Below are 10786 nucleotides of genomic sequence, written 5' to 3'. Positions count from 1 at the left end.
TTTATTCATCTACTCATTCTCTACTATGTTCCCCACAATAATTATTTATCTCTTCTTTCTCAAGTCCTCAGTACTATTTCCTAATGTCTTCTCGCTAATAGATCACTCAGCCTCCTACATTACTGACAAAACTAAGGTCATCTGTTATGACGTAGCTCATTTCTATTCCATACCTCAAAACCTCTCTAACATCTTCACTTACCTTCTTCTTTCCCTCACTTTGAGGAGGAAGCAGCCCTTCCCCTTGTCAGAACCAAACCATTTATTGGTACCCTTTATTCTATCATCACTAAGGATTGTACCATCAGTCTTTCCCTCCCATATTAAATCTTTCTACCTATCTGATGACTCCTTTTCAGATACTCAGAAGCATGCTCTTGTCTCATCTATCTTTTAAAAATTCTTTCATTTGATTCTGTCATTCCATCAATTTGCAATCCTTTATGACTTCTCATTGCCATAATCCTAAAAAAAAAAAAAGAAACCTGGCACAATTTGTAGTGTTATGCACTGATATAAAATGAAATGAAAGAAGCAGAACGATTTATGCAATAATATGTAAGAGGAAAAACTTTGAAAGATTTCAGAAGTATGATCAATTCAGTAACCAGTTATATCTTCAGAAAACTAATAATAAAGCATGCCTCCCACCTCTTGGTCAATGGACTAGAGGTGGAGATGGAGGCATTCATTCTCAAAAATAACCAAATGTTGATTTATTTTTATTAACTATATTTATTTGTTACAAAAGAGTACTTTTATTTGAGGGAAAGAAATTAGTTAGCTAGCAATAGAAATACAAAAATGGCTTCAAAAAACATTTAAAAATAACATAAAGTCTAGAATGGGACACAAATAAGGAAACTTTATCACTGATGTATTATGTTTACTATTATACACTTTTAAAAAATAAACTACTTTTTAAAAGTTTGTAATTTCACATAGAGTCCTCTTTTTTTAATTCTTATGTATGCTGAAACATTCATACTTTGTTTCATGATAATGTTGATGATGATAATGTGGTTTCATTACCAAAATTAAATATTAAGCAAAAATAGGAAAAGTTTACCCCCCAAAAAATAATAATTCAGGGTAATAAAGGAAAAGGATTATCTAAAAATCATAGATAATTGACCAAGTATGTAAATCAGACACCAATACATAGCTATTATTAATCATTTCATTTTAATTACTAATTAAGCTATACTTTATAAAGGTAGAAATCAATGCTCATATACAGACTCAAAGCAAGTCTAACCCCATGGAAAATATTGAAATCACTTTTATGTAGGAGAAGAAAAGAGTCATCGGGCAGGAAAAATCCTTACCTTCAGCAACACAAAATCACTGTTTGGTTGAAAATATTCCTTCTAGAATGATGTAGGGAAAAAACATGCTTGGTTTGGAGTTAGAAAGTCTGGCTTCAAATCTCAGCTTGGATAATTTCCGGAAGGGATGGTGACCCTTGAACAAGTCATCTTACCTCTATGAGTCTGTTTTCCCTTCCATAAAATGGGGATATTACTACTTCCACTCCCTATCTCATAGGGTTTTTATGAGGGGAGCACTTTGTAAACCCTAAAACCCTATAGAGAAATGTGGCTTCTTAGAATAGCAGAATTTGCATGTTAGCAGAACTGGGTATGAATCAGTTCCCCTTCAAAAAAAATTAACTGTAGGTTGGTAAATGAGGGTTATCCCCTGATAAAGCCAGATTACAGAGGAGCTATTTACCACTCCTAGTGATGCCATGTAACATTCCTATCTCACATGTTCCAGATTTCCTTAGAAGCTTTACTCTGGAAGTGGGGGTGCTGGGATTGACCTTCTGACAATGAACATTCAGTCCCCTAGCAAGGAAAAGTTAATAAGGTGGAGCTAAATATGGGACACCAGAGTCAACAGAACTGCCTAAACCTTACCTAAAATACAGAATCCACGGCCAGATGCACAAGAAAAATGGGTAATATAGTGTTGTCTGTGAACTTTAGCAATGCAGGGATATGATGATCTACAAAAATATCCTTGCATTCCCCTTCTCAAAGAAGTTTTCAGAGATTAATCCAGAGCCACCTGTTCTGTTCTCCTCAGGCTCTCCTCCGTGCTTAAGTCTCAATGTCTGCCTTAAGTAATAACATTTGTTAAAATGTCTCATTCTTCTTCCCACAAGAGTGTGTTCCCTAGGAGTGGAATCATAAAATTGAATCTAAGCCACACTGCAGATCCCATAATGCCTTGGCTTTCATCCTGTGGATGCCAGATAAATAGCATGAGTGTCCTTGAAACTTTCTTATAAGAGCAAATGAATTAAAATCAATGAATGAAATAATGACTACATCACAAGTTAATCCCAAAAATGTACTTGGCCATTTGGGTACACTGGGGACCCAGGTTGAAGCATTTCCCTTCCATCTCTAAGCCTCTGGATATTTGCAAAGAGGTGAGAAAGAAATCGTAACAACCTGAGAATTCATTACCCTCTGCTGCTCCATTTCCAGAGCAAAAGCACACACTTTACACCCTCCTAATGTTGCCTAGGACCCTCTTCTTCTCTTGAATAATACAGTGAATGAGGAATCAGGAAAACTCTCCCTCTCAATCACTGTCAGACCAAGCAGAGACAGGATAACAACCAATTAAAATCATCACTAGCTACCTTGATGATAATTAGCAGCTCAACTATCCAATAAGAGTGGTGGGAGTAGGGAGAAAAAATAGTCTCAAGTTGAATATTTTTAAGAGCCCTGCAATTATTTCTGGGTCCTCCTTATTGTGAAATTCCTGTAGGAGAGCCCCATGTAGTTCAGGAAAAGAAACTGTTCCTTCTTTTCCAAGGTGAAACGCTGTATGAGGCAACAGGCTTCATTTTCCAGGAAACTGTAAGATTCTTTAAGAAAATTTTAGTCACAGGAAGAGACCATGGGCAGAAAGGTAATAGTTCCAGACTTTTCCATGTGCCCATCAGCTCCTCTTGCATACACTCTTAGACCATCTGGTAAAGGAAAGTAGCCATAAACAGGGGCACAGGGCATAAGGATTTTGTTGTTGTTGTTTGTTTGTGGGGGTGTATTGTTCGATTTTTTTCTTGGTGAGATCTGGGAATAGGTAGTAGAGTACTTCTGTATGTATAACGTACACATATGCATATTATACACATGTGTGAGCATGTGTGTGTGCATGTGTGTGTACGTGTGTGTGTGTGTGTGTGTGTAGTTTTACACTATTAAACTTTAAAATTGCAATAAGACTTTGGGGACATTCTGAATCTATTTTATATAGACAAAGAAAGATAGAGACAGAAAGGATTGACTTTTTGTTCTAAACAGGTATAAATCCCAAGAACAGCCTTTACATTACAGCTATCTGTCTTCTCCCATCCCCCCAAAGCCCCAAAATTAGAGGAGACAGATAATTAATCCATGTCATTACTCCCCTATGCCCTGCATTAGGGAAACTAAACTGAAACTAAACTAAAGCAGACATGATAAAACCCACAGACGGGAGGAGTGAGGATGCCAATAAGAGGTCCAAGTATGGAGGTAAGAAGCCATGGCAGAGCTAGGGACCATACTTCCAGCTCTTGCGCAGTTGAGAAGCCCAACTACACAAGGAGTATCATGTGTGGGTTTTGTCTGTGTATGGTTCAAGTCCAGGCTATTTCACTAATTAGCTTTGTGTCTCTGAATGAGCTATGTTCCTTCTTAGGCCTCATTTCCTCACCCACAGGATTGGTTGTGAGGGAGGTGCAAATGTAAAAGAGCTATGCAAATGAGAATTAATCTTATTTTACTGACATTGACTTCAGGCTTGCCAACCAGTATTCAACCCTCCCTTATCTCCTCCCCAGGGTACCAGCTGAGCCAACAAAAGTTGCCCTTTGAGGTCCCAAAATCAAAGTTATAACCGTATAACAGAACCAGTTTATATCTAAATCTGGCAGAAAAGCGGTATTTCTGTGTGTTGGAACGCCAGGGATAGGGAAACTCTATCTTATCAGACTTTCCTCGGGTCTTAAAAGGGCCTCTTTTCTAAATGCCAAGTCTGGATAATGCTCTCTCTCTTTTCAAAGATGCTCTCAGAAATGGGCCAGACAAAGCAACACAGGCATTAGTTGGATGAAAGCAGTTCATAAAATCTGTAACAACCATCTCCGTAGTTCTCAGAACCTGATAGGTTTTGTAGGCAAAATACTTGCCATTATCATCGTTGTAGGTTTCTAGAGACCCACTACCCTCAACATTTAGGACAAACCCAGCCCTATAAATATTCAGAACAGGTAGCTGCGTCCATGTTGTTTGAGGATATGATGAGGCTCCATCTTCCCACAATTATCTCCCTCCTTGGCCTGCTGTAATATTGACCTGCCATCCCATTGGGTCTGAGATAATTGTCATTGATCATTTGTGTTATGACATTGACTCCAGAGGCCCCTGGGGTGGAAAGCGCATCAGACAAAAAGGAATCAAGTTTATGCCATTTAAATAAAGTGGCATTATTTGGCCTAGATCACCAACTACAAGTTGGTAAAAGGCTTTCATGTAGAAGAAGAGTTCAGGGGTTTTATTTGTTTTCTGGTGGTTCCCAGAGGCCAGAACTAGTAGCAGAGAATGGAAACTATATACAGAGATTTAAATTCAATGTCAGGAAAAACTTCCCATTCATTAGAGCTCCCCAAGTGTGGAGTCTGCTGCTTCAGAAGAGAGTGGTTTCCTCTGATCTTCTGCTTCTTCAGTCTCAGTCAGCGATGATCCAGTTTTCCCTTCAAGACATTCCATCCAAGGAAACTAATTAATCCTTAGCCAATTTTGCTTTTTGATGGTTCTAATTATTAGTAAGTTTTTCTTTACACCAAGCCAACCTGAGTCTTTGATTGTTTTATCCATCGCTCTCTATTCATCTCTTTACAGTCAGTCAAAATAAATCTAAACCCTCTGCCACATGACGGTCTGCAAACACTTGAAGACAACTACATTGTCTTCTTCTCCTGGCATTCTCTCAATAAGCTTAGTGATATCCTCATTTCCTTAAATGAATCTTCAGTCCCTTCACTATCCTGATCAAAGTACCAAGGTTATCAACATCCTTAAAAGGTAACACTCAGAACTGGATACAATACTCCAAGTGTAATCACTGCTCTTTCAAAGTGGCTTCATAGGCAACCTATTTGGTGATGAATCTGTACCCTATGAATCTGAAAACTATGTCTGCATGGTCATTCATCCATATAAGCAAGTAGTGGGTTAATTTTAGTCTAAGCAAGTTGGCGCTCTCCTCCTTCCAATCCACCTCAAACCCTACTTTCTTTTTCAATTCTAAACCAAAATCATCACAGTCTTTCTGAAGAATTGTGGAATTGGCCCTAATAGGATGAAACATCTGGGAAGTGAAACAAACAGATGTGGATTACCATAAGAACCCACCAATCCTTCTCTGATTTTAATTTGTTTGTCCAGTAACAATCAATGTACTTGGATGGGTCCTGTGTCTCCGGCTCTCACCATCACTGCAGTCTAAGGTACAAATGAGACAATCCTGGCTGGGCCCTGGCTGGTTCTCAGAGCCTCAGTAGAAGAAGGCTAGGCCCATGACACCTGGAGAGGACTGGGCCTCAGGGGAACTTCCATGATTATTCAGCAGATACAGAATCTTCAGCCTTCCAGGTTCTATGGCTGTTAGGTGACTGCTGAGCTGTGGCAGTTATCCTAGAAGTTACTTAGGAATTGCACACCAAATTGATGTACACAAACACGATAGTAGTTATAGATGCTTTTTTCCCTTTAGAGTGTCTTTGTTTTCTACATTTAGGAACTCCTTTATCATCATCAGAACACTGAAAGTTAAATTGTTACCCCAAATCTTGAGGTTTCTCAAGCCTGAACCACAGTTTTAGAAGAGCAGTCATTGGATAGATGGACCTAACCTCACCCCTGCCTTCTTTAGGGGCCTATGGGATCAGAAAAACAGTGGAATTTCCATTAGGATGGCTCTCTTCCCTGTGGCAGACTAAAGCTTGCTTATTGACACATTGCTGATATGCCTGAGGGGCACACCCAGTTTTAAAGTCAAAAGCCCCATTCCTGGTAGATACCAACAACCATCTATTTATTTGTGCTGAAAAGTTGGCTGGTCACCAATAAGCACTGAATATTGTGCTATCCAAAGATGAAACCACAATGACATCTTTACTCTGTCATCTACTTTTTCCTTCAGCTTAATTTTTTTCAGCTAAGAAATTTCTATTTTTGCAACATCTGGGATAGATTATGAACTTTTTCCTTAAAATGCGATGTAGTAAGATATATAGATTTAGATATAATATGGATACAATGCTGGTCCTAGAGTCAAGAAGACTCATATTCCTGAGTTCAAATCTGGCCTCAGACACTAGCTAAGCCTCAGTTTGGACCCCTGTTTGCCTCAGTTTCCTCATATGTAAAATGAACTGGAGAAGGAAATGGCAAACCACTCCAATATCTTTGCCAAGAAAACCCCAAACAGGGTCAGGAAGAGTTGGATAGAACTAAAACTAACAACAAAAAGTAAACCTTTTGTCTCTGTAGTTTTTCAGAGGATAAAACTAGGGGCATTAGGTAGAAGAAATTGCAGAAGTAAATTAAGACTCGAGGTAAAGGAGATATCCCTAGGATTGAGAGCTCTGTGAAAGTGAAATAAGGTGTTATGAGAGGTAGTAGGATTCCTCCTCACTAGAGATCTTCAAGAGAAGGATAAAAAGCTATTTGTTGGCAATAGAGAGGGGATTTTCTATCTGGTATAGGTTGGATTAGGTAGACTTTGAAGCTCTTTTATACCTAATATTTGACAAGTCTGTGCCTCTAGAACTTTACTTTTATGTGTGTTCAACATAAAAAATCGAACCTATCAATGGAACTATAGTTCCAAGCTAGACAGCAGGCATCCCTGCTCTCCTGTAAGCCAATTAGAAACCAGCAAAACATTATGTATGGCTTGCAAGGAAAGGAAATGAGCCAAGATGGTAGAACAGAGGAAATAGGGTAACCAAGCTTTCTTGCACAACTATTTCAGGAAGACCTAGAAAATGTACCAGACTGAATGCTGAGTGGGTAATCCAAGGAAAAATCACAGTGAATCATTTCTTCCAGTCCAGGTGAGCCAAAGGAAACAGAGGTCTGAAGAGATGGGACTGATTCTATAGCGAAGAGGGTGCCTCATGGAGCATTTCCACATGGGGACTGAATTGAGGTCTGGAACTGTGCTCTAGAGCAAGAAGAATTTTCCAGATTATTCTTGGAGGGCCTAATGCCATGGAGGAAGCAGGAAGGTATTCCAACTGGCAGTTCTGTTGCTCACACTGCAGAAATGGAACACAGATCCAATGTATTCAAAGTCAAAGGAATAACAAATGGAAGAAAATATAAGATATCTCATAAAAAAACTGACCTGGAAAATGGATCAAGAAGAAGTCATTTAAGTATCATGACCAGAAAAAATGTAAAGCTTAGACATCATATTTCAAGAAATCATGAAAGAAATTTTCCTAGATCTCTTAGAACCGGAATGCAAAGCGATAAGAGAATCTACCAGTTACACCCTTTAAGAGATCCCCAAATGAAAATTCCCAGGCACTTCATATCCAAACTTAAGAACTTCTAGAGTGGAAGTGGGCAGGAGGGGGTCCAAATTTATTTCCATCAGGTGTGGGGATCTCATAGGATCCAATGGTACAGATGGATAACTTTTCCATAAAATGTAGGCTAGAGAGTTGGCCAGGACACTGGGATATTAAGTGATTTGCCCAATATCGTATGGTGTCACAGGTTGGACTCAAAATCAGGACTTTCTGATTCCAGGGTTGACCTTCTTTCCATCATACCCAAGGACCTAAGTCACAGAATTTAGAGCTGGCAAATATGATAGAGCTGTCTAACCTCCTTGTTCTCGAGATGAGAAAGTTGAGGGCCACTGAAGTGATTAATAAAAATAGTAACTTACATTTATTTGGCCCCTTATACTATTAAAAAAAATGTTTTGGTGACATTTTCTCATTTGAAATGCTTAATTGTTACAGAGGTCAATATTTCTTTCCTAATATGATCCTCAGAAACCAAGGCAGAGCTCTGCCGCTTGGCTGGGGGTGAACAGAATTCTATCTCCTGGAGCCTGTCATTTGGTTTCACTCTGCAGCAGCTAGTAAAAGGACAGTCTCCAGGGATATCAGTAATGGTATGGCTGATAAATGACCTCAATCGGTTATATGATAAAAGTCAAGCAGCAAGAATCAATTTCCTAAGTGAAAACTTGGAAAGAAAATGATGTGTGAATGAAAGAGTATGGACTATGAAGAAATCAGAGCTGAAGGGGTTAGATAATGACTGGGTTTAGAGACCTCGGAGAGGCAAATGGATTCTGAAACTAAGAGTGAAACATATTGAGGGGAAAAGTGCTTTTATAATGGACCTGAACCTGGGGCTTAACCATGGAGACCACAAATTCAAGTATTATCCTACTTATTCCAACCATTCATTTCAGCCATCCACCCACCAGCTCTGAGTACAGAGGCCTGTTGCTTCCCCAGCCTGTCTCCTTAAATGCTAATGATCTTTTCAGTTGGAGAGGATGAAAACCATTTTGGAGATAAACTAGAAAGAAAGCACGTAGAGTGATTCTGTTTTTCTTGGTTGTTGTACAAAATAAACACTGCACTCCTAGTTAAGATGGTGGTACAAAAGGCTCCTCCACAAATAAGCCAGCAATTATCTTTTTAAAAGGGACCAGATCAAACAATGATCAAAGAGTGCAAAGATGAAATTGGCAAATCCCTCCTTTCACTCCATATCTGCACAAAGAGCCAGAAGTTCCAAATGACAGCAGAGGTGTTCTGCCAAAAATAAAGCCTGCATGACCTCAGGTTTTTTTGGCAGAACCTGAAGAACCTTGACAAGGAGACCCTGTGGGAGGTGGGGCAGGAGGGAGAACGGATGCCTGCAGTAGGACCTGGACTGAAAACAATTGGCACAGCGAACTGATTAGGGACACTGAAACCTACCCACTCTCTGAATAAAAACACATCAGGGGAGATGGAAGCAAGTGGCAAGATCTCAAGAAATAGAGATCAGAACCGAATGGATCCCGATTACCCCACTTAAGAATCTAGTGGGAGGTAGAACTAGGACCTAGCATAAAAAGTCAAACTGGGAAAGAATGTTGGAGATAGAAAAAAAAAACCCACCCAAAACCAAGAACACACATTTTGGGCTGAGATGCCCAAGAGATGAATCCAGAAGAAAAAAACTCACCACAATGTTAAGTAAGGCCTCAGGAAAGAAAAATGGCTGGGCCACAAGGCCTGCAAGAGTACCTAAAAGAAAGTTATCAAGAGATAAGAAATGGAATCCTATGTGAAATAAGCATTCATGAAGGATGAATTGAAGGAGATTAAACACCCTACAACAGAAGGTAGAAAACCATTCAGGTATGTACTTCCTGAAAATTACAATACAGTTTATAATAATAATTATAGCTAAATGAAGCCAATGGCTCCATGAGGCAACTAAAAATTTAGAACATTAATAAATAGAGGAAATTATAAGGTGTCTACTATCAGAAACAACTGACCAGAAAAACAGATCAAGGCAAAAGGTTCCATGATTTGGATTTCTTTGTCACTGTCATAGCAATGGCCTGGAACAGCAGTGACTATCTGTAGTGGCTGCATCAAGAGCCTGAGGACAGATTAGATGTGATGGGGAAGAGAAGTTTCTATTTTCTACAAGGAACCCAGCAAAACAAAGCAAAGCAAACCTCTATATTATATCTAAGGAGATCAGCGTGAAAACTTCAGCAGCAGTATCTCTAAGAGCCATGAGGTATACTCTTTCCCACACCTGCTATAAACTAAACATTTTCCACTAGATTCCACATTTATACTTGTGGGAGAATATGTCTTTGAGTTGGGTGAGATGGGGATGCTTTGTGCCAATTATATGACTGTACCAAATATCCATTTCCAAAAACTAATGAGGTCTGATTAATTGATATCAACAAATAATCCAAGAGGAAGCATACTGATGGGAGCTTGACATGTAACTTTAGAAAAACAGCCCCCTAATGCCTCAGCATTAATCTTCAGTTTCATTCTCAGTTACTTCACAAGGTCCTCCTTTGTCCAAGGTGGAGAGGGAAAGGAAACTGAGGCTGAGGTTGACGCTGAAATGTTCTTCTCCCTCCTTAAGAGGGAGCACTTTGCAGGGACTTAGGTGAAGATGTTCACCATTAAGCTCCTAGAGTAGAGGTGAAAAACCTGTGGCCTCGAAGCCATATGTGGCCCTCTAGGTCCTCAAGTGAAGCCCTTTGACTGAATCCAAACTGATTTGTTCTGTGAGGTTTGGAATCAAAGTACCCCACTTGAGGACCTAGAGGGCCACATGTGACCTTGAGGCCACAGGTTCCCCACCTCTGCTCCAGAGGCTTTATTCTTCTTGGGTCCGAAATACCTCTGAATAGGGCCATATAGCTAAAGGGGATTTCAGAAATCATCTGATCCCACTGCCTCATGTAAAAGAGGTCTTGTGCAATCCTTTGACTGAGAACTGATTTAATTTGCTGGCAACCCAGAACTTCATCCCTGTATCTTTCTCTGGGGGTACAGTACCTGCCAACTACTTGTCCCTCCTTGGTTCTAGTTCCCACCTACTGGTCACTCTTATCCCTTGCAGTTCCATTATTTCTTTTTACTCCCTCAAATCACAGTGTTACAGTTAAGGAAATAGCTTGATTGTATTAGGGAAAATATATAATCATATCAAGG

General features: G+C 39.6%; 1 long non-coding RNA gene across 1 annotated transcript; it reads right to left on the bottom strand.

Moving 5' to 3' along the window:
- Nucleotides 1-4545: 4545 nt before the first annotated feature.
- On the bottom strand, nt 4546-10328 carry LOC140497527 (uncharacterized). The gene is made up of 2 exons (XR_011964716.1): nt 5408-10328; nt 4546-4759 (listed from the first exon to the last, which is right to left on the bottom strand). It is a non-coding gene; the product is annotated as an uncharacterized lncRNA (long non-coding RNA).
- Between the last annotated feature and the right edge of the window lie 458 nt (nt 10329-10786).

Source organism: Notamacropus eugenii, chromosome 3 (genome assembly GCF_028372415.1).
Source record: "Notamacropus eugenii isolate mMacEug1 chromosome 3, mMacEug1.pri_v2, whole genome shotgun sequence".
Taxonomy (NCBI): Eukaryota; Metazoa; Chordata; class Mammalia; order Diprotodontia; family Macropodidae; genus Notamacropus; species Notamacropus eugenii.
This window is presented reverse-complemented; position numbering and strand designations above follow the sequence as displayed.